Source organism: Aethalodelphis obliquidens, unplaced genomic scaffold, assembly GCF_003676395.1.
Source record: "Aethalodelphis obliquidens isolate GAN/ISIS:26980383/991018 unplaced genomic scaffold, ASM367639v1 scaffold6, whole genome shotgun sequence".
Classification (NCBI taxonomy): Eukaryota; Metazoa; Chordata; class Mammalia; order Artiodactyla; family Delphinidae; genus Aethalodelphis; species Aethalodelphis obliquidens.
In genome coordinates this window covers 6,329,102-6,355,429 of record NW_020837950.1, presented here as the reverse complement: position 1 = coordinate 6,355,429, position 26,328 = coordinate 6,329,102, and the positions used below count along the sequence as shown (strand labels likewise).

The window sequence follows — 26,328 nt, the reverse complement described above, 5'->3', positions numbered from 1 at the left end:
TCATCTGTCAGCTGCCTCCATGAGTTACTATCTACCTGTGCCCAAGCTCAAATAGGGAGAGTTCTGATCAAGGTTCACCTTATGTGTATGGAGAATAGGGAGCTACCTCTTCCACGTGAGTTCAGGGAAACAAGCATGAACTCCTCTACTGTTTGTGCCATAAATCAAATTTGCCATCATACTAATGTCTCAAATTCTAGTGATAGGAACAATTTTTTTCATTCTATAAAGTAAAAATACACCTGGAGAAAATGATACATTTATTACTTTAGACCAAAGTATATGTGGATGATAGGAAGCCCTACCTACCCAGAAACAGATATTAACACAGTTTTCCAAAACATGGGTGAGGGACTTCCCTGGTGGCACAGTGTTTAAGAACCCGCCTGACAATACAGAGGACACGGGTTCAAGCCCTGGTCCAGGAAGATCCCACATGCAGCGGAGCAACTAAGCCCATGTGCCACAACTACTGAGCCTGCGCTCTAGAGCCCGTGAGCCATAACTACTGAGCCTGTGTGCCACAACTACTGAAGCCCGTGCATCTAGAGCCCGTGCTCCGCAACAGGAGAAGCCACTGCAATGAGAAGCCGGCACACCACAACAAAGAGTAGCCCCGGCTCGGCACAACTAGAGAAAGCCTGTGCACAGCAATGAAGACCCAACGCAGCCAAAAAATTAATTAATTAATTAAAAACAAACCAAAAAATGTGGGCGAGAAGGAAAGAAAAAAAGAACATTGGATGAAAAAAGGACAGGCCCCAGAGGAGAAAACCCTGCAGAGAGAGTATGTTAGGAGGAGTTAGGTGACTACCATTATCGGCATTACTCCTTAATCTTTGTACGGAGAGGTTCATTAAGGCAAATGCAGCCTTGTTTGGTGAGAGGCAACATCTGACATGAACCAATCTGGCATGTGGCAAAGCCACAAGAGTTTCCATCAATAGCGAAGTCAGAGAGCAGTGGTGTTGGAGTTCCATGTGGTCCATCCTGTTAGAAGCAGGCCCGGAGCCAGCTGGTATAAAATGGAGACAGAGGTTACTTCTTCCCATTAGGACTCCAGTTGCCAGAGAGCCACCAAGTGCCCTATATTTTAGATCAGGTCCTAGTGTTACCTGAAGATAAGTACACTAACCAAGAAATGGCAAATTAAAAATAAAGATTTAATAAATTGGATGTTGGATATGAGAGAACAGGAAGAGTCAGGATGGCATAAAAGTTTTTGATCTGAGCAACTGAAAGAACAGAGCTGCCATTTAGTGGGACTGGGAAACCATGGGAAAAACAGGTTACTTTTAGGGGAAATAATTATTTTGACTTTGGATATATGAATTTCGAGATGTCTATCAGAAGAGGAACAATATAAAGAAAGCAGTGGCTATATCAGTGTGGAGTTTAGAGAAGGATATCAAGCTTTAAATATAAAACAGGGTTGTCCAATCACTGACAGTATTTAAAGACGTGAGATACGAGAGGAAGTGAGTACAGACAGAGAAGACGGATGACAGAGACTAGCCCTGGGGTGGGCAGACTCTTAGGTGCCTCGATCATCCCTGCCTCCTGGTGGTCATGCTCTTGTATGATTCCAATTCCCTAGAGTGTGGGCAGGACCTGTAACTTGCTTCTAACCAATAGAATACATGACAGCATGCAGGTGATTGACACTGTGTAATCACATTATTACAGTGCCAATTGTGCTGGAGCTTTTTCCCTCACAAGCTGACTTTTGTGAAGCAAGCAGCCATATTGGGGAACCTCAACCTTTGCTGGGCAAAGAAGTGAGGGTAGCCTCTTGAAACTGAGGGCAGCCTCTAGCTGGCATCTTGTAACGTCTCCAGCCCCCAGCCAACAAGAAATGAAGCCCTCACTCCTATAGCCTTAAGAAAATAAATCCTGCCAACAACCTGTTTAAGCTTGGAAATAAATCCTTTTCTAGTCAAGCATTCAGATGATACCCCAACGCCAGCTGACACCTTGACTGCAGTCTTACAGAAGACCTAGTTAAGCTACACTAGACTTCTGACCCAAAGAAACTGTGAGATAATATATATCTGTTGTTTAAAAACCACTGAGTTTTAGGTAATTTGTTATGCACCAATAGAAAAGTAATGCAAGACCCGAGATACTACAAAATTTAGAGGTGAGGGAGCTATGAAAGAGCCAGGAAAAGACCAAGGAAGAGAGGCTGGTGAGGTAGGAGGAAAACCAAGAGAAAAGCATTTCTCCAAGGGACTTATTGCCTGCTTCCTCAGAGAAATCTGACAAATAGATAAAGAGCAAAGAGAAAGTTGAGTCCCCTGACCTGCTAGAGGCTCATGTGTAATCACTACTAAAGGTACACGAGAAGCCAGGTGGAGCCACCTCCATTCCAACCATGGGGTCGTCTACGTTACCCCTTCCTGGAAGAAAGTGGTAAGAGCCAGTGATTCTACGTGGGTACTGGTAGAAGCCAGAAAGCATTCAGTTCTTTCTGCTCTAGGTGGTCATTCACTAAGAATATTAGCTGAAACATTTACAGCTGTTTTTTAGCAATGATGAGTTTCCCTACAGATGTTTTTGAGGGGGTGGGCTCTAGTAGTCTAGCCAGCTCATAGGTGATCACCATTGAAAGGGACATGAGAAACCAAGTCCGAGCCACCTCCACTTCAGCCTCCTTCCAAGGAGAAAGTGGCAATTGGCACTGCTAAGTAAAAGACATACATACTTATTAGGCTCCCTGGAAGACCCAATTAGTGCCAGAGTTGTGCTACTTCACTGTTTATAAGGCTTTGAAAGTTGGTATTTCAAAACTGGCTAACACTTAATACTAATCAAAGTCAGTTCATTTTAACTACTAAGTAGCTAACATAACTTATTTTTAAACTTTTGTTTTTAGATATGCTTAGATTGGCTTTTAATGTACGTGTTTTTTTTAAATCAATACAACCAAATCTAATGAGCATGTATTATGTGAAAGGCCCTGAATTAACTAGGTATATAGCTCAGTGAAAGAAGCTGCCCTGCCTCTTTTTGTATATCTATAATTCATATGCAAACTTATACTATTTATAAAGCAGTCACACAATCAAAGACTATGTTGTGCCCTAACGTGACTAGTATTCAGCTTTTATCTAGGTTTATCTACAGTGAGCATCCTATTTCCCTATAGTGCTTTGAAAGCAATTTCTTTCCTATTCATTCATTCAATGAAGATATACTGAGCACTCACTTAGTTACATAGAGGGGCAAATTGGATAAAAAATGTGCAAGTATTCAATGTTCCTGTTCTATAAGAACAATGCTATCCAAAATGTGCCAAACATCTCCCTTTTCATTTATGTCCTCAATATACTTTATCAATGTATGTGTGTATATGTATGTGTTGTATGTGTGTATAAATACACACACACACATTTGACTCTTAAACAACACAGGGGTCAGGGGTGTCAACCCTCAGTGCAGTTGAAAATTCTCCTATGCCTTTATAGTCAGCCTCCTATATCCATGGTTCCTCCATATTCTCAGTTCCACATCTGTGGATTCAACCAACCTCGGATCATATAGTATTGTAGCATTTACTATTGAAAGAAATCTGCCTATAAGTGGACCTCTGCAATTTAAATCTGTGTTGCTCAAGGGTCAATTATATATATAAACATATACATATATATATATATATATACACATTTACTCTGCCTGATATATAGTGTATACACATATACATGTATGTATGTGCGTGTGTATATATATATATATATATTTACTGTTTATTTATCTGTAGATACTCTGCTAACCTAGCAATACAACCCTTGCATCATCAGCTTTTCCCCAAGTTTTGCTCCATCATCAAGGCTAAAAGTTAAATCAATTGCTGATGTACTTCACTTGGTTCAGGTTAGCAGGCTTCATTATTCTCAGTCATGTCCTCGGCACCATGAAACAAAGGGAAGTATAAGACTAGATCATGGCATGGAGGCGTTTTCAACTTATTTTATTACTAATGGCTTTCCTAATCTTCTTTGTCACTTGAATGTATGCCCTTCCATAGAATTTATTCCTATTAGCTTTCCATTGAAACACATTTTAGCACACAGTATGTTCTCAATAAGCATCACCTGACTGAAAAGCTACTTTCCAAAATGATTGAGGTGGCTTGCATGAAAATGGAAATATGCATTTAGACAAGCAAATGGAAATACACCATTAGATAAACATATACAAACTAAAGCTAAATAAAAAGGGCCTACAAAATGTTTAACCCACTCAACAATTTGTTTTAATGAATTGAAGACAATAACTGTTTTTAAAACTATGTCCACATAAGTATATTTGAAAATTAAATCTGGCCCTGTGCTTTCTCACAGCTATTACAAACACCAAAATACAGATTGTGTAATCTTATTTCCAACAAAAAGAAGTATTTCATTTTATGAAAGAAAGCACGTTTTTCCTGGGTGATGAATTCTAAGAATTTATTGCAAAGATAATTAGATTAAAGCAAAAATCAGAGCACATATCTTCCTTAATGATCTAAAGAAAGATGGATAAATTGACACAGAATTGCTAAAATGAATGTGTTGGATTGAGTGAGATATACAGCTCTTTCCAGAATTTCTGTTGTGATTCTATCAACTATCATTCTTTGTGTTATTTATGGCTATACCCAGGGATAATTATTATTTATTAGAACAAGTTGGTGAGCATTTTCAAGAACAGAAGAAAAAGAACAGCAGATTGCTAAATGAGCATACATGTCTTATATGTTTTCCCAAATGCACAATATATTTGTACAGTATAGGTTATCTTGCATGAAAAAACATACCTCAACATTAATATCTATTTTCTACTCCCCGAAAGAGCAAACTTGGGAGATTCAAGATGGCGGAGGAGTAGGTGGACGTGGAGTTCATTCCTCTCCATGGATGCATCAGGAATACATTTATAGATGCAACAATTCTCACAGAACACTGGCTGAAAACTAGCAGAAAATCTCGGACACTGGAAAAACTATAAAGATCCCTGCATAACTGAGTAGGATGGAAAAAAAGAAGGGAGAAGGAGGAGAAGAGGAAACGGGATGGGACCTGCATCCCAGGGTGGGGGAGATGAAGCAGAGGAGAGATTCCCAAATTTGGGGAAACCCCCTCTCCGACAGGGAAATTGATTGGGATAAAAGGGAAGCATTTGAGGCTGTCAGAAGAAGGTGAAGCGGCCAATCTGTGGCACAGGGGACAGAGTGAGAAATACACATATGGTCCGTACCACGGCTGTACGTGCCCCAGACTGGGATGTGTGTTCACAGGTGTGCAAGGGGGCTGGGAGCTGATGCATGGGGATTGGAGAACAGGCCCAGAGAGAAAACTGCTGTTGGCTGTGGGGAGACAGACTGAGGGGATGGGAGGGAGGAAATCTGCAGCAGGGAATGCCTATGGAGGAAGACTGGACTGCCACTGGGTGCTATTTCTGAGTCACACACAGGGGGAGGAGCCACTATTGTAACCTCGTTCTCCCCACACGCCGGTGCCTGCTGACAACAATAAAAGAAGCCGGCTCAGGGCTGGCTCCTGTGTGCCAGCTGCCGAGCAATAAAAAGAAAAGCCCCCTCAGAGCTAGCCCTCACGTGCCTTATGCCAGGCACCAGAAAAGGCCTCACTAGGGCCATATCTCTTAAGCCCATGGCCACTGGCTTCCCTGTGCATTTGGAGCCACTGGGGCTCCCAATATCCAAGCAGTCATACCACCTCTGCACTCGGTCCTCACAGGTGCAGAGCCAAGAGCTCCAAGGCAGCCTCAGGACCAGACTCCTGTAGGTGGGCCACACGCAGAGGCAGGGATAAAACCAAACCTTACCCCAGAGACAGGGTGACTAAAGAAGAATGAAAATCTTTCCATCAGCTGTACAAGCTACAGATTAAATCCCCACGATCAGCTGGGTAGACGCTGCATCTATGGAATATCTAAGTAGACAATGAGTGTTCCCACAAATGAAAATGGTGAAGCTCAGGCAGCTGCGGACTTTGGGGGTAGCACACGCAGGAAGTGGGCCAGATCACAGTCTGAGTGGTGCCCACAGGGCCCACAGCAGGTCCAGACACCAGCCCAGAGGCAGAGGAGAGCCTCTTGGGGAGGCAGAGGTGAGCCTCTTGGGGAGGCAGAGGTGGGCTGTGACTCATGGCGTGGGCGAGGACACATATAGCGGAGACCCGAGGGAAACATAATTATCACGATTAATTTTATTATGTTTTGATTCATTCTGTTGTTGGTTCTAGTTTTTTTTTGTTCATTGGTTAGTTTTTTCTTTTTTTTTTTAGTCTTTTGGGATCTCCATGATTTATAACATATTTTTAATTTTTATTATTTTTTCAATGTCTATTTTTACTTTGCTTTCTTGTCCCTCGTTTTTGCCCTTTTTATTTTATTTTATCATTATTATTTTTTTAATCACCTTTATCAGTTTGTTCTGTTTCCTTGCTTTATTCTTCAGTTAACACATTGCTTTGGTTTTGTTTCTAGGTTACGTGTTTTTGTCAGTTTTAATCTTAATTGTTTGATTTTATTTTTGAGTTCTATTTGTCTGGTTGTTCTCTTGCTTTTTGATTTGTTTGGCTCAGTTTTTGTTTCTTTTACCTGTGTGTGTGTTTCCTTGTTTCTGTTTCTCTTTGTTTGATTTTGCTTTTACCATTTCTCTGGAGTTTTCTTTATCTTTTCTTTTTCTTAAATATATATTTTTTTGTATATTTCTGTTTCTATGTTGAATTTCTGTTGTTCTCCCTTCTTTCTCCCTTCTCATTTTCTTTTTTTTTTAATATTATTTTTGTCAGTTTGCTTGGTTTCTTTGCTTCACTTTTCAGTTGGCACTCTGCTTTGGCTTTGTTTTTTGGTTTAGGGTTTTTGTCAGCTTTCTTCTTAATTTTTTGATTTCACTCTTGGGTTCTTCTGTTTGGTTGTTATCTTTCTATTTGACTTATTTGGCTCTGTTTTTGTTTCTTTTGTCTGTGTGTGTTTCCTTGTTTCTGTTCGTTGATTTTACTTTCTACCATTTGTCTGGGGTTTTGTTAGTCTTTTCTTTTTTTTTTCAAATCCCCTTTATTGCTGGGACAAGTGACCTGTGGTGTCTTGGTCCCTCGACCAGAAGTTGGGCCTGAGGCTCTGGAGTTGGAGCACCGAGTCCAGGATGCTGGACACTAGAGAATGCTGGCCCCAGGGAAGATTAATCGCCAAGAGCTCTCATGGAGGCCGCTGTCTGATTCCAAGCTCCACCCAACTGATAGCACCTCCCAGCACTGGATGCCTCATACCAAACAACAAACAAGACAGGAACACAAACCCACCAATAAATACACAGACTACCTAAAGTAATACTAAGCACACAGACAACCCAAAACACACCACCTGACACGGCCCTGCTCATCAGAGGGAAAAGATGCAGCTCCACACACCAGAACACAGGCACCATTCCCTCCCATCAAGAAGCCTACACAAGACACTGGATCAACCCCAGCATTGGGGGCAGAGAACAGAAGCAAGAGAAACTATGACCTTGCAGCCTAAGGAAAGGAGACTTCAAATATTGTAAATCAGACAAAATAAGAAGACAGGGAAATATCATACAGGCAAAGGAGCAAGATAAAACCCCACAAGACCAAATAAATGAAGAGGAAATAGGCAAACTACGTGAAAAAGATTTCAGAGTAATCATAGTAAAGATGATGCAAAATCGTGGAATAGAATAGAGAAAATACAAGAAACGTTTAACAAGGTCCTAGAAAACTAAAGAGAAGACAAACAGTAATTAACAACACAATAACTTAAATTAAAAATACTCTAGAACAAATCAACAGCAGAATAACTGAGGCAGAAGAATGGATAAGTAACCTGGAAGATAGAATGGTGGAAATAGCTGCCGCAGAGCAGAATAAAGAAAACAGAATGAAAAGAATGGAGGACAGTCTCAGAGACCTTTGAGACAACATTAAGTGAACAAAGATTCGAATTATGGGCGTCCCACAAGAAGAAGAAAAAAAGAAAGGGTCTGAGAAAATATTTGAAGAGATTATAGTATAAAACCTCGCCAACATGGGAAAGGAAACAGTCACCCAAGTCCAAGAAGCGCAGAGAGTCCCATACAGGATAAACCTAAGGAGAAACACGCTGAGACACATATTAATCAAACTAACAAAAAGTAAACACAAAGAAAAAATATTAAAAACAGTCAGAGAAAAGCAACAAATAACTTACAAGTTAATCCCTATAAGGTTAACAGCTGATCTCCCAGGAGAAACCCTACAGGCTAGAAAGGAGTGGCAAGATATACTTAAAGTGATGAACAGGAAAAACCTACAACCAAGATTACTCTACCCAGCAAGGATCTCATTCAGATTTGATGGAGAAATCAAAAGACTTACAGACAAGCAAAAGTTAAGAGAATACACAGCACCACCAAACCAGCTTTACAACAAATGCTAAAGGAGCTTCTTTAGGCAGGAAACACAAGAGAAGGAAAAGACTTCCAAAAACAAACCCAAAACAATTAAGAAAATGGTAATAGAAATATACATATCAATAATTACCTTAAATGTAAATAGATTAAATGCCCCAACCAAAAGACACAGACTGGCTGAAAGGATACAAAAACAAGACCCGTATATAGGCTGTCTACAAGAGACCCACTTCAGACCTAGGGACACATACAGACTGAAAGTGAGGGGATGGAAAAAGATATTCCATGCAAATGGAAATCAAAAGAAAGCTGGAGTAGCAATACTCATATCAGACAAAATAGACTTTCAAAAAAAGACTACTAAAAGACACAAGGAAGGACACTGTACAATGATAAAGGGATCAATCCTGGAAGAAGATATAACAATTGTAAATATTTATGCACCCAACATAGGATCACCTCAATACATAAGGCAAATGCTAACAGCCATAAAAGGGGAAATCGACAGTAACACAATAATAGTAGGTGACTTTAACACTCCACTTACACCAATGGAGAGATCACCCAAACAGAAAATAAATGAGGAAAAACAAGCTTTACATGGCACATTAGACCAGATGTACTTAATTGATATTTATAGGACATCCCATCCAAAAACAACAGAATACACTTTCTTCTCAAGTGCACACGGAACATTCTCCAAGACAGATCACATCTTGGGTCACAAATCAAGCCTCGGTAAATTTAAGAAAATTGAAATTGTATCAAGCATCTTTTCCGACCACAACGCTATGAGATGAGATATCAATTACAGGAAAAAAACTGTAAAAAATACAAACACATGGAGGCTAAACAATACGCTACTAAACAACCAAGAGATCACTGAAGAAATCAAAGAGGAAACCAAAAAACCCAGAGACAATGAAAACACGATGCCCTAAAACGTATGGGATGCAGCAAAAGCAGTTCTAAGAGGGAAGTTTATAGCAATTCAATCTCACCTCAAGAAACAAGAAAAATCTCAAATAAAAAACCTAACCTTACAAGTAAAGTAATTAAAGAAAGAACAACAGCAAAAAAAAAAACCCTAAAGTTAGCAGAAAGGAAGAAATCATACAGATCAGATCAGAAATAAATGAAAAAGAAATGAAGAAAAAATAGCAAAGATCAAGAGCAAAGAACTAAAAGCTGGTTCTCTATGAAAATAAACAAAATAGATAAACCACTAGCCAGACTCATCATGAAAAAAGAGAGAAGACTCAAATCAACAGAATTAGAAATGAAAAAGGAGAAGTAACAACTAACATTGCAGAAATACAAAGGATCATGAGAGACTATTACAAGCAGCTGTATGCCAATAAAGTGGATAACCTGGAAAAATAGACTAATTCTTAGAAAAGTACAAACTTCCAAGGTAGAACGAGGAAAAAATAGAAAACATGAACAGACCAATCACAACCACTGAAATTGAAACTGTGATTAAAATTCCTCCAACAAACAAAAGCCCAGGGCCAGATGTCTTCACAGGAGAATTATATCAAACATTTAGAGAAGAGCTAACACTTATCCTTCTCAAACTCTTCCAAAATATAGCAGAGGAAAGAACACACCCAAACTCATTCTATGAGGCCACCATCACCCTGATACCAAAACCGGACAAAGATACTATAGAAAAAAGGAAAACACAGGACAATATCACTGATGAACATAGATGCAAAAATCCTCAACAAAATTCTAGCAAACAGAATCCAACAGCACATTAAAAGGATCATACAGGGCTTCCCTGGTGGTGCAGTGGTTGAGAATCTGCCTGCTAATGCAGGGGACACGGGTTCGAGCCCTGGTCTGGGAGGATCCCACATGCCGCGGAGCAACTAGGCCCATGAGGCACAACTACTGAGCCTGCGCGTCTGGAGCCTGTGCTCCACAACAAGAGAGGCCGCGATAGTGATAGGCCTGTGTACTGCAATGAATAGTGGCCCACACTTGCCACAACTAGAGAAAGCCCTCGCACAGAAATGAAGACGCAACACAGCAAAATAAATTAATTAAACAATAAACTCCTACCCCCAACATCTTCTTTAAAAAAAAAAAGGATCATACACCATGATCAAGTGGGGTTTATCGCAGGAATACAAGGACTCTTTAATATACACAAATCAATCAACGTGATATACCGTATTAATGAACTGATGGATGAAAACCATATGATCATCTCAATAGATGCAGAAAAAGCTTTGGAGAAAATTCAACACCCATTTATGATAAAAATTCTCCAGAATGTGGGCATAGGGGGAACCTACCTCAACATAATAAAGGCCATATCCAACAAACCCACAGCAAACAACATTCTAAATAGTGAAAAACTGAAAGCATTTTCTCTAAGATCAGGAACAACAAACACAAAGATGTCCACTCTCACCACTATTATTCAACATACTTGTGGAAGTCCTAGCCATGGCAGTCACAGAAGAAAAATAAAAAGAATACAAACTGGAAAAGAAGAAGTAAAACTGCCACTGTTTGCAGATGACATGATACTATACAAAGAAAATCCTAAAGGTGCCACTGGAAAACTACGAGAGCTAATCAATGAATTCGGTAAAGTTGCAGGATACAAAATTAATGCATAGAAATCTCTTGCATTCCTGTACACAAACAACAAAATATCAGAAAGAGAAATTAAGGAAACACTTCCATTCACCACTGCAACAAAAAGAAAAAAATACTTGGGAATAAACCTACCTAAGGAGGCAAAAGACCTGTATGCAGAAAACTATAAGACACTGATGAAAGAAACCAAATACAATACAAACAGATGGAAAGATACACCATGTTCTTGGATTGGAAGAATCTATACTGTGAAAATGACTATACTATCCAAAGCAATCTACAGATTCAGTGCAATCCCTATCAAATTACCAATGGCATTTTTTACAGAACTGGCACAAAAAAAAATTTTTAATTTGTATGGAGACACAAAAGACCCTGAATAGCCAAAGTAATCTTGAGGGAAAAAAAACGGAGCTGGAAGAATCAAACTCCCTGTCTTCAGACTATACTACAAAGTTACAGTCAACAAGACAATATGGTACTGGCACAAAAACAGAAATTTAGATCAATGGTACAGGATAGAATGCCCAGAGATAAACCCATAGACATATGGGCACCTAATTTACGACAAAGGAGGCAAGGACATACAATGAAGAAAAGGGAGCCTCTTCAATAAGTGGTGCCGGGAAAACTGGACAGCTACATGTAAAAGAATGAAATGAGAACATTCCCTAACACCAAACACAAAAATAAACTCCAAATGGATTAAAGACTTAAATGTAAGACCAGACACTATAAAACTCTTAGAGGAAAACATAGGAAAAACACTCTTTGACATAAATCACAGCAAGATCTTTTTTGACCTACCTCCTAGAGTAATGGAAATAAAAACAAAAATAAACAAATGGGACCTAATGAAAATTAAAAGCTTTTACACAGTAAAGGAAACTATAAACAAGACGAAAAGATAACCCTCAGAATGGAAGAAAATATTTGCAAATGAAGCAACTAACAAAGGATTAATCTCCAGGATATACGAGCAGCTCATGCAACTCAGTATCAAAAAAACAAACAACCCAATGCAAAAATGGGTGGAAGACCTAAATTGACATTTCTCCAAAGAAAACATACAGATTGCCAACAAACAAATGAAAAGATGCTAAGCATCACTAATCATTAGAGAAATGCAAATCAAAACCACAATGAGGTATCACCTCACACCAGTCAGAATGGGCATCATCAAAAAATGTAGAAACAATAAATTCTGAAGTGGGTGTGGAGCGTAGGGAACAGTCCTGCACTGTTGGTAGGAATGTACAGCCACTATGGAGAACAGTATGGAGGTTCCTTAAAAAACTAAAAATAGAACTATCATGTGACCCCGCAATCCCACTACTGGGCATATATCCTGAGAAAACCATAATTCAAAAAGATACATGTAGGGCTTCCCTGGTGGCGCAGTGGTTGAGAGTCCGCCTGCCGATGCAGGGGACACGGGTTCGTGCCCCGGTCCGGGAGGATCCCACATGCCGCGGAGTGGCTGGGCCCATGAGCCATGGCCGCTGAGCCTGCGCGTCCGGAGCCTGTGCTCTGCAGGGGGAGAGGCCACAACAGTGAGAGGCCCGCGTACCGCCAAAAAAAAAAAAAAAGAAAGATACATGTACCACCGTGTTCATTGCAGCACTATTTACAATTGCCAGGACATGGAAGCAACCTAAATGTCCATCAACAGATGAATGGATAAAGAAGATGTGGCACATATATACAATGGAATATTACTCAGCCATAAAAAGGAACAAAATTGAGTTATTTGTAATGAAGTGGATGGACCTAGAGTGTGTCATACACAGTGAAATCAGAAAAAGAAAAACAAATACTGTATGCTAATGCACATATATGGAATCTAAAAAAAACGGTACTGATGAACCTAGCGGCAGGGCAAGAATAAAGATGCAGACATACAGAACAGACTTGAGGACACAGAGGGGGAAGGGGAAGCTGGGATGAAGCAAGAGAGTAGCACTGACAGATATACACTACCAAATGTAAAATGCATGGCTAGTGGGAAGCTACTGCATAGTACAGGGAGATCAGCTTGATGCTTTGTGACCACCTAGAGGGGTGGGATAGGGAGGATAGGAGGGAGACGGAAGAGGGAGGGGATATGGGGATATATGTATATGTATAGCTGATTCACTTTGTTGTACAACAGAAACTAACACAACATTGTAAAGCAATTATACTCCAATAAAGATATTTTAAAAAATTAAAGAGTAAGACTTTATTTTAATATGAAGTATCACATAAAGTTACATAAGTGAACACAATTTTAGCTTATAAGACACTGCAAAAATGTAAATTAGTGACTAACATTGAAAAAAGTATAGTTATTTATCAGTGTTTTATTAGTGAGAACAAATTGCTACTCTGCATAGGCCAAATGCATTGCCTGCCAGTACCACAGCAAGCCGCTGAAGCCATTATCCCCGATGAATGCAATCATTAGGCAGCCAGGCTTTGTACCACATGTCCATGCCCCCACAGGACCAGAAGTCAGTGTTCCTGGGCTAGGCATCTAATCCAAGGGCAGTGAATCTATTGGGTTGGTTTGTGACATTAAATGAGAACTGGTTCAATTTTTAAAAAATGCTGGGGCCAATGTACTTCTTTTTTCTCTTTGGATTCAAACTAAGAAATGACAGGAAGATTGAGCAGTGACAGAATTGAAAGTGACAAAGGAATAATGAGGGAATAAAAATTACTTAGGAATATAGGCATAGAGGATAACAGAGTTGCCATCGGAGGTGTTTTGGTTTATGACAGGATCCAAGAAGGTAGGTGGCCTCCAAAAGCACTTGCTTTGCAGTTCAATACAAATCCATCTGTGTTCTAATAAGAAAACATCTTAACCCTTTTTTTTCCAGGTTTAGTGAGATATAATTGACAACACTGAGTACATTTGAGAGACACAATGTGATGATTTGATTGACATATATATTGCAAAATAATTATCACAGTAAGGCCAGTTAACACAACCATCACCTCACAGTTACCTGTGTGTGTGTGTGTGTGTGTGTGTGTGTGTGTGTGTGGTGAGAACCTTTAAGATCTGCTCTCTTAGCAATTTTCAAGCACGTGATATATTAGATCCCCCAAACTTACTCATCTTATAACTGGAAGTATGTACCTTTTAACCATCATCACCCAATTCCTCTCTCCCACTGCAACTACTCTCTGTTTCTGAGTCCAGTTTTTTCAGATTTCACATATAAGTGGTATCATACAGTATTTGTCTTTCTCTGACTTATGTCACTTAGCCCTCAAGTTCCATCCTTGTTGTTAGAAATCGTAGGATATTTTTCTTTTTTTATGGCTGAATATTATTGTTTATATTATTTAGAAAATACTATGTATGAATAATATTATACATCAACGATTATATATTATCAATATCAATAATTAACACACTATATTAATTTTATATATATATATATATCTCCTGCTTTTCAAAGGCTTGCTTTACACTACTTGGCTTTTAGAACCTGTTTTTGTTAATCAAAAGAAATCTGAAGAGGATTTTTCACGTATACGAAAAAAGGCAAAAAGTAAAAATAGTGTTCAGTGCTTGTTTTGCAGTGAGGCCATTATATAAGCAGTGTGTACCTGGAGTAGCAAGAGTGGCACCACCAAGCTCCTTCCCCATGAACTACACTCAGCATCTCAGCATCAAGCCACTATAGTTTGAACTGTGTCTGTGAGCATCTGTGCTTTATCCAGATTTATTTCGTGCATCCATTAGCAAAATGTATGTATCCTAAGGTAACTGCTTCTTCACTTTACACCATTTCAGCTTAAGAAAGGTTTCATAGGAACACTCTCCTTTCGAATAGTGAGTGAAACCTGTATAGGACATCCTTATCCATTCATCCATCAACAGATACTTAAATTATTTCCATATATTGGCTATTGTAAATAATGCTACAATAAACATGAGAGTGCAGCTATCTCTCCCTATGGAAATGATTTCATTACTTTAGGCTATACACCTAGAAATGGGATAGATGGATCACAAGAGTAGTACAATTTTTAATTTTTTGAGGAATCTCCATATAATTTTCCATATGGCTGCCTCAATTTACTTTATCACCATAGGGCACAAGTGTTACTTTTCACAACATTCTTCCCAGCATTTTGTCTCTTGGCCTTTTGATAACAGCGATCCTAACAGGTGAAGTAATACCTCATTGTGGTTTTGATTTGCATTTCCCTGATGACTTGTAATGTTAAGGACCATTTCATGGTACTGTTAGCCATTTGTATATCTTCTTTGGAAAAACACCTATCCCAGTCCTCTACCCATTGTTTAATCCAATTATTTAGAATCTTTTGCTATTCAGTTGTATGAATCTCTATATTTAGAATAGTAATCCCTTATTAAATATATGGTTTGCAAATATTTTCTGCCATCCCATAGATTGCCTTTTCACTTGTTGACTGTTTCTTTTGCTGTGTAGAAGTTTTTTAGTTTCATGTAGTCCCACTCATTTATTTTTGCTTTTGTTGCTTGTGCTTTTAGTGTCATATCCAAAAATGCCAACACCAACATCAAGGAGATTTTTCCCATTTTCTTCTAGAAGTTTTACGGTTTCAGGTCTTAAAGTCTTTCATCCATTTTAAGTTAATTTTTCTCAGTTGTGTAAGATGGAGTCCAGTTTCATTCTTTTCCATGGAAATGTCCAGCTTTCACAACACCATTTATTGAATAGTCTACCTTTTGCCCATTGAGTATTCTTGGCTCCCCTGTCAAATATTAGTTGATCATATATGCATGGGTTTATTTCTGGGCTTTCAATTATGTTCCATTTATCTATGTGTCTGTTTTTATGCCAGGACTATACTTCTTAATTATCACAGCTTTTTAATATAATTTGAAATCAAGAAAAGCGATGCCTCCAGCTTTGTTCTTTCTCAAGGTGACTTTGGCAATTTGGGTTGCCAAATTTGACTTTGTAGTTCCAGACAAATTTTAATTTCTTTTTCTACTTCTGTGAAAAATACCATGGGAAATTTGATAGGAATTTCCTTGAATTTTTTGATGCCTTCAAGTAGTATGGATAGTTTAACAATATTAATTCTTCTCATCCATGAACACAAGATATTTTCCATGTATATATGTCTTCTTCAATTTCTTTTGACAATGTCTTATCATTTTCAGTGTACAGGTCTTTCACTTTGCTTAAATTTATTACTTTTGATGATATTGTAAATGAGACTGTTTTCTTGAGTTCCTTTTCAGATAATTCATTATAAGTGTATTAGAAACACAATTGACTTTTATACATTGATTTTGTATCTTGGAATTATTGAATTTGTTTACTAGTTCTAACAAGACTTCAGTGGAGTCTTTAGGGTTTCCTATATATAAAATAATGTCATCTGCAACCAGACACTTATACTACTTCCTTTCTGATTTGGATGTTTCTTATTTCTTTTCTTGCCTAATTGCTCTGGCTAGGACTACCAGTACCATGTTGCATACAAGTGGTTTAACTGGGCACCCTTGTATTGATCATGATCTTAGAGGAAGAGCTTTCAGCCTTTCACTGTTGAGTATGATGTTAGCTATGGACTTGTCAAATACAGTCATTATTATTTTGAGGTACATAACTTTTACACCCAATGTTGACAGTTTTTATCATGAAAGAATGTGTATTCCACTATTTTTGGATGAAACATTCTATATATAGATCTGTTAGGTCCATTTGAACTATTGTGTTGTTCAAATTCACTGTTTCTTTATTGATTGTCTATCTAGATAATCTGTCTTTTGTTCACAGTGGGGTTTTAAAGTTCCCTACTATTAATTGATATTTATAGGACATTCCATCCGAAAACAGCCGATAACACTTTCTTCTCAAATGCACATGGAACATTCTCAGGATAGATCACATCTTGGGTCACAAATCAAGCCTCGGTAAATCTAAGAAAACTGAAATGACATCAAGCATCTTTTCCAAACACAACACTATAAGATTAGAAATAAATTACAGGGAAAAAAAGACATAAATCACATGGATACTAAACAATACATTACTAAATAACCAAGAGATCACTGAAGAAATCAAAGAGGAAATCAAAAAATACATAGAGACAAATAACAATGAAAACATCATGATCAAAAAGCTATGGGATGCAGCAAAAGCAGTTCTAAGAGGGAAGTTCAGAGAAATACAAGCCTACCTCAAGAAACAAGAAAAATCTCAAATAAACAATCTAACCTTACACCTAAAGGAACTAGAGAAAGAAGAAAAAGCAAAACCCAAAGTTAGTAGAAGGAAAGAAACCATAAAGATCAGAGCAGAAATAAATGAAATAGAAACAAAGAAAACAATAGCAAAGATCAAAAAAAACTAAAAACTGGTTCTTTGAGGAGATAAACAAAATTGACAAACCTTTAGCCAGACTCATCAAGAAAAAGAGGGAGAGGACTCAAATCAATAAAATTAGAAATGAAAAAGGAGGAATTACAATGGACACCACAGAAATACAAAGCATCATAAGAGATTACTATAAGCAACTCTATGCCAATAAAATGGACAACCTGGAAGAAACGGACAAATTCTTAGAGAGGTATAACCTTCCAAGACTGAACCAGGAAGAAATAAAAAATATAAACAGACCAATCACAAGTAATGAAAGTGAAACTGTGATTAAAAATCTTCCAACTAACAGAAGTCCAGGATCAGACGGCTTCACAGGTGAATTCTATCAAACATTCAGAGACAAGCTAACACCCATCCTTCTCAAACTCTTCCAAAAAATTGCGGAGGAAGGAACACTCCCAAACTCATTCTATGAGGCCACCATCACCCTGATACCAAAACTAAACAAAGATACTAGAAAAAAAGAAAATTACAGACCAATATCACTGATGAACATAGATGCAAAAGTCCTCAACAAAACACTAGCAAACAGAATCCAAACTAGCAAACACTATGATCAAGTGGGATTTATCCCAGGGATGCAAGGATTCTTCAATATACGCAAGTCAATCAATGTGATACACCATATTAACGACTGATGAATAAAAACCATATAATCATCTCAATAGATGCAGAAAAAGCTTTGGACAAAATTCAACACCCATTTATGATCAAAATTCTCCAGAAAGTGGGCATAGAGGGAACCAACCTCAACATACTAAAGGCCATACCTAACAAACCCACAGCAAACATCATTCTCAACAGTGAATAACAGAAAGCATTTCCTCTAAGATCAGGAACAAGACAAGGATGTCCACTCTCGCCACTATTATTCAACATACTTTTGGCAGTCCTAGCCACAGCAATCAGAGAAGAAAATAAATAAAAGCAATACAAATTGGAAAACAAGAAGTAAAACTGTCACTGTTTGCAGATGACATGATACTATACGTAAAAAATCCTAAAGATGCGACCAGAAAACTACTAGAGCTAATCAATGAATTTGGTAAAGTTGCAGGATACAATCCTAATGTACAGAAATCTCTTGCATTCCTATACACTAACAAGAAAAGATCAGAAAGAAAAATTAATGAAACAATCTCATTCAACACTGCAACAAAAAGAATGAAATACCTAGGAATAAACCTACCTAAGGATGTAAAAGACCTGTACTCAGAAAACTATAATACACTGATGAAAGAAATCAAAGATGACACAACATGTTCTTAGACTGGAAGAATCAACATTGTGAAAATGACTATACTACCTAGAGCAATCTACAGATTCAATGCAATCCCTATCAAATTACCAATGGCATTTTTCACAGAACTAGAACAATAAAATCTTAAGATTTGTATGGAGACACAAAAGACCCCGAATAGCCAAAGCAATCCTGAGGGGAAAAAAATGGAGCTGGAGGAATCAGACTCCCTGTTTTCAGACTATACTACAAAGCTAGTTATCAAAACAATATGGTACTGACACAAAAACAGAAATACAGATCAATGGAACAGGATAGAAAGCCCAGAGATAAACCCACGCACCTATGGTCAACTAGTCTATGACAAAGGAGGCAAAGATATACAATGGAGAAAAGACAGTCTCTTCACTAAGTGGTGCTGGGAAAACTGGACAGTAAAATGTAAAAGAATGAAATTAGAACATTCCCTAACACCATACACAAAAATAAACTCAAAATGGATTAAAGAACTAAATGTAAGACTGGACACTATAAAACTCTTAGAGGAAAACATAGGAAGAACACACTTTGACATAAGTCACAGCAAGATCTTTTTTGACCCACCTACTAGAGTAATGGAAATAAAAACAAAAATAAACAAACGGGACCTAATGAAACAAAAGCTTTTGCACAGCACAGGAAAATTCTAAACAAGACGAAAAGAAAACCCTCAGAATGGGAGAAAATATTTACAAATGAATCAACGGACAAAGGATTAATCTCCAAAATATATAAACAGCTCATGTAGCTCAATATTAAAAAAACAAACAACCCAATCCAAAAATGGGCAGAAGACCTAAAAAGACATTTCTCCAAAGAAGACATACAGATGGCCAAGAGGCACATGAAAAGCTGCTCAACATCACTAATTATTAGAGAAATGCAAACCAAAACTACAATGAGGTATCACCTCACACCAGTTAGAATGGGCATCATCAGAAAATCTACAAACAACAAATGCTGGATAGGGTGTGGAGAAAAGGGAACCCTCTTGCACTGTTGGTGGGAATGTAAATTGATACAGCCACTATGGAGAACAGTATGGACATTCCTTAGAAAACTAAAAAATAGAATTACCATATGACCCAGGAATCCCACTACTGGGCATATACCCAGAGAAAACAATAATTCAAAAAGACACATGCTCCCCAGTGTTCACTGTAGCACTATTTACGATAGCCAGATCATGGAAGCAACCTAAATGCCCATCAACAGACGAATGGATAAAGAAGATGTGGTGCAATGGAATATTACTCAGCCATAAAAAGGAACGAAATTGGTTCATTTGTATAGACGTGGATGGACCTAGAGACTGTCATACAGAGTGAAGTAAGAAGGAGAAAAACAAGTATCATCTCTTAATGCATATGTGTGGAATCTAGAAAAATGGTACAGATGAACCAGTTTGCAAGGCAGAAATAGAGACACATGTAGAGAACAAACGTATGGACACTAAGGGGGAAAGCAGGGGGTGGGGAGGTGAAGGTGGGATGAATTGGGAGATTGGGATTGATATATAAACACTAATATGAATAAAATAGATAACTAATAAGAACCTGCTGTATAAATAAATAAATTTCAAAAAAAAAGTTCCCTACTATTATTGCATTGCTGTTTATTTCTTCTCTTAGTTCTGTTGGTGTTTGCTTCATATATTTAGGTGCTCTGATGCTGAATGCATAAATATTTACAATTGTTATATCTGTTGGATAAATTGACCCCTTTATAAGATATAATGGCCTTCTTTCTCTCTTGAAAACAGCTTTATCTTCAGATAACATGAGGAAGTATTAGTTGCTGGGAACCAGAAATGATAAAATAGAGCAATTGTATATCTAAGGTAATCCAAACTTTTCTAAAAGTATTCTTAGACATTTGTAGAATCTCAGTTTCCAGATAACAAAACTAACTCCAAATCAGACATGAGCACAGAAGCATGGAGTCAATAAATTTTAAGAGTATTTGTAAAGCTTTTTTATTTAAATAATTTTTGCATGCAGTAAAATTGCAAACTTAGTGAGAAAGATGTTTCAGCCTTCACTCATTTCCCCTAATGTTAACATCTTACATAACAAAAGTACAATTACTATGAAGAGGAAATTAACAGTGATGCAATATTATTACTAAACACTAAACTTTATTTGATATTGACCAATTTTTCCACCACCAGTCATTTACTGTTCCAGGATCCTATCCAGGATCACTTATTGCATTTAGTTGTTATTTCTCCTTAGTTTCCTCTAGCAGTTAATAGTTCCACAGTCTTTCCTTTTCTTTCATGATCTAGACATTTTTGAAGAGTACCGATCAGTTACTTTGTAAAATATCCCTCAATTTGTGTTTGTCCAATAATTTCTCAAGATTAGAATAAGTTATGCATTTTTTGGGAAAAATACCACAAACACAATGTTGTGACTTTCCCAGTGCATAATACCAAGAGGTCCATGATATCTATCAATATGTCATATTACTAATGATAGTTATGGTGATCATTTGATTAAGTTGGTGTTAGCCAGGTTTTTTTCACAGGTTTTTTTTTTTGTTGAAAAGTATCTTAGGGACATACTTTGAGACTATGCAAATCATGTTTCTCCTCAGTGTCTCCCCACTATCTTTAGAGGGTTTTATCTGCAACATGTATTACTGTGGTGTCTGCCTAATAGTAACTTCTTATTTCTCTATTTTCTTCTGCATTTTTTAATTGAAATTCCACTGTGAGGAAGAGTTATCTCTTCTCCCTCACATATTTGCTTATTTATTGAGTTATTTATTAATATCAGCAAGAATGCATGAATATTTCTTTTATTCTTGTGTTAAAGTTCAATACTATTATTATTTATTTAGTTATTCTATTTGTTATGGCTTTGCCCATTAGAGGCTCTTTCAGGTTGCCTCCTATGTTCTTTGGAAAAGCAACCAACTTATTATTATTATTATTTTGGTATTTTCTTACTTCCTGGAACCACACAATGCTGCAGACTCAATTTGTGGGTTTTTTTGTCCTATGCCTATAATCAACCACTTCTCTAAGGAGTCCTGGTTCCTTTTTACTGGAAAATGGTGTTTAGGACCAAGATCTAGATGTTGGGTATACTCACTGTTACTTGAGCATCATGGCTTCTGACTCTCTCAACATACATAGCTAGGTTATATATGTGTGCCTACAAACACACACACACAGTTGATCTGATTGTATTTATAAAATCACCTAATGGCTAAAATTTATTTGCAGCACTTGTAGCACTTTCACAGTCATCAACATTTGCAGCGCCTTCACAGTCATCCTCAGACATGTGGAGAGCAGTGAAAAATTTGAGTCACCTGCCATACATGTTTGCAGCTAAGGTAATAAAACAAGAAAAGCTTTTGCCTTCTTATTTCAGCTTTCATAGTATAAACATGTGTTTTTGGGCAGTCTATTTAGTGCTATTTTTTCTGCATTTTTGTGCGTTTTGTTGGTGATTTTACTGTTTAATATGGCTCCCAAGGGTAATGTTGAAGTGCCATCTAGTGTTTCTAAGCACAAGAAGGCTGTGATGTGCCTTATGGAGAAAACATGTGTGTTAGATAAGCTTCATTAAAAATGAGTTATAGGACCACTGGTTGTGAGAGTAATGTTAAAGAATCAACAATAACTAAGGTGTCTATAAACAGAAACACACATAAAACAAGGCTAAATATTGATCAGTTGATGAGAATACTGTGAACAAAGGCTTGCAGGAAACTAATCCTATATTTTCCAGAGGAGCAATGATTTGGTACTCACTAGTTCACTGTCTGTGGTGACTTCGTAGATTATAACCATTGTGAATAATGAGAACAGGCTATATTTCTTTATCTATCTATCTGTTTATATATTAAAAACAATGAATTTATATTGATACCTCTGATTCCAATCCAACGCCACAGGATTCACTTTAGCCTTTCCTCCTTTCTTTATTTATACTTCTTTCTGAAACAGTGAGGAGCCCAGCTCTCATTATCTACAGTCTATTTAGTCTATCTATTTGTTCAATTCTAGTATATACATAAAAATTCTAGTAATATAATATGTGTATAAAATGTGCTTTGCTAACCCATTCCTGTTAGGAACACTTTTACTAATTAGATTATAGCATTTATGTACATGTTTTTGTCATATGTATCCAGTTAAGATTCTGTTCTCCAGAGTAAATATGGTTATTTTCTTTACTACTCTCTTCAGTGTGGTTAAAATACTCACTTGCAATGTAGTTAGGTTAATTTTTTAGTTTGTGATCTATTTTGGCTTCTCCCCCACCTCTTCATTAATTTTAATTATATATTGGTTTATTTGAGGGATATATAAAATATTACTCTATAATTCCAAGAATCAGAGTCATACAAAAAGATATACCCACAGAAGTGTCACTAGTGTCACTAATGATATATTTCAATTGAATTGATTCTGTTATTTACAAATTACAAATTTAAATGTTTTCCATTTCAATTCTAGAACCTAGGTTTGCTACATGCAGTTCTACATAACTATAGGTGTTCATATAGGTTAAATTAGAAAATCTAAAGGCAGAAGAATCAAATGTCTTATTTTCAAATAATTCAAGTAAACTCTACTTCTTTTAATCTACTTTTAACCATGTAAATAAAAGTAGTAAGGTACACTGAGCAGAATGTAGAGTGATTATTTTAAAATTAGACAATTAATTTTTAAGTTCATCTTAATCATTTGTAAAAGATATAGTACAATATATAATAACACATGCATCAGTATGTATCAACATACAGTTTTTAAGGATTTTCACATTTACTTCAGATAACTAGCTACCTAATTAGCTCACTGAGTTTGAAAAAGTATTATTGAATTTAGTAAAACCTCTGCAATAGAGTAACAAAGATATTTCTCATCACAGAATATATGAAAGGACATCTTAATACAGATCTATGAAAGTTCTAACAGTAAGCAGCAGTTAAGATAGTCAGAAGATTCAAAATTACCAATAGTTGAACTCTACACTTGCTCTATTCAAGTCAATAACCACTAGACATATGTGGCTATTGAAACTGAAATTGAAATTAGTTACATACAGTTATAGGTCAACATATAAACCCCATGGTTCATCAAATCAAAGAAATATGAGACATACACAAAAGCAAGAGAGAAAATAACATAGCATACCACTAAAAAAAATCATTAAACCACAGGGAAGAAAGTAAAAGAAGAAGAACATAGAAGAACTACAAAAAGCACCACATAACAAGTAACAAAATGGCAATAAGTATATACCTATCAGTAATCACTGTAAATGTCAATGGACTAAATGCTCAATCAAAAGACATAGGGTGGGTGACTGGATAAAACAACAAGACCCATCTATATGCTGCTTACAAGAGATTCACTTCAGAGCTAAAGACACACACAGACTGAGAGTGTGGGGATGGAAAAAGATACTTCATGCAAATGGAAATGACAAGAAAGCTAGGATAGCAATACGTATATGAGACAAAGTAGACTTTTTAAAAAAGTATATAACAAAAGACAAAGAAGGACATTATATAATGATAAAGGGATCAATACAAGAAAAGGATATAACACTCATAAACATGTATGCACCTAACACAGGAGCACCTAAATATATAAAACAAATATTAACAGACATAAAGGAAGAAATTAACAATAATACAATAATAGTAGGGGACTTTAATACCCCACATATATAAATGGAAATATCCAGACAGAAAATCAATAAGGAAACATTAGTCTTAAATGACAATTTAGACCAGTTGGACTTAATAGATATCTACAGGACATTGCATCCAAAAAAAGCAGCTTATACGTTCTTTTCAACTACACATGGAATGTTCTCCAGGATAGATAACATGCTATGCCATAAAACAAGTCTCAAAAAATTTAAGAAGACAAACTATATCAACCATTTTTCTTCAAATACAATGGTATGAAACTAGAAATCAATTACAGGAAGAAAAATGGGTAAACACAAACACATGGAGACTAAACAATATGCTATGAAAAAAACCGATAGGTCAATGAAGAAATAAAGAGGAAATGAGAAAATATCTCCAGACAAATGAAAATGGAAACAGAACAATCCAAATTCTGTGGGATGCAACAAAAGTAGTTCTAAGAGGAGAATTTATGATGATACAGGCCTACTCTAAGAAAAATGAAAAAGCTCGAAGAAAACAAGGTTACCTATCATCTAAAGGAATTAGAAAAAGAAGACCAAAAAAAGCCCAAAATCAGCAGAAAGAATGAAATACTAAAGATCAGAGAGGAAATACATAAAATAGAGGTGAAAAAATAGAAAAGATCAATGAAACCAAGAGCTGGTTTTTTGAAAAGATAAACAAATTTGATGTGCCTTTAGGAAGGCTCATCAAGAAAGAAAGAGAGAGGATCCCAATAAACAAAAGAGGAAAAATAACAATCAGTATCACAGAGAAACAAAAAAAATCATAAGAGAACGCTATGAACATTTATATACCAATAAACTGGACAACCTGGAAGAAATGGATAAATTTCTAGAATCATACAATCTTCCAAGACTGAATCATTAAGAAATAGACAATCTGAACAGATAGATCACTAGTAGTGAAGTGGAATTTGTAATTAAAACAACTCCCAGCAAACAAATCTCCAAGACTAGATGGCTTCACAGGGGAAGTCTACCAAACATATAAAGAAAAGCTCATACCTATCCTTCTCAAACTATTACAAAAAATTGAAGAGGAGGGAACAGTCCCCAACTCATTCTACAAGGCTACCATTACCATGAGACCAAAACCAGAAAAAAAAAAAAAACCTACAAAAAAAAAAAGAAAATTACAAGCCAATACCTCTGATGAAAATAGGTGCAAAAATTCTCAATAAAATATTAGCAAACTGAATCCAACAGTATGTAAAAAGAATTGTACACCATGATCAAGTTGGATTTATTTCAGAGTCACAAGGATGGTTCAACATTCACAATCAATCAATGTGATACACCACATTAATGAAAAAAAGGATAAAAATAACATGATCATATCAATAAATGCAGAAAAAGCATTTGAGAAAATTCAGCATGCATTCATAATAAAAATTCTCATCTACAGTTGGTATAAAGGAAACATATCTCAACATAATAAAGGCCATTTATGACATACCCACAGGTATCATCATACTCAGTGGTAAAAAACTGAAAGCTCTTCCTCTAAAATCAGAAACAAGACAAGGATGCCCACTATCACCACTTTCTATTTAACATAGTATTGGAAGTCTTAGACACAGCAATCAGACAAGAAAAAGAAATAAAAGGCATCCAAATTGGAAGGGAGGAAGTAAAACAGATGACATGATACTATATATAGAAAACCCTAAAGTCACTATTAGAAGTAATAAATGAAGACAGTAGAGTTGCAGGATACAAGATTGATATAAAGAAATTTGTTGCTTTTCTATACACTAAATGAACTACCAGAAAGAGAAAGCAAGAGAACAATACCATTTAAAATCACATCAAAAAGAAATAATACCTAGGAATAAACTTAACCAGGAGATGAAAGACCTATACTCTGAAAACTATAAAACCTTGATGAAGAAAATTGAAGATAATACAAAGAAATGCAAAAATATCCCATGTTCATGGACTGGAAGA

General features: G+C 36.7%; 1 protein-coding gene across 1 annotated transcript in view; it reads right to left on the bottom strand.

Moving 5' to 3' along the window:
• Positions 1 to 26,328, bottom strand: part of COX7B2 (cytochrome c oxidase subunit 7B2) — a 166,297-nt gene that overhangs the window by 85,300 nt on the left and 54,669 nt on the right. The window lies entirely within an intron of this gene.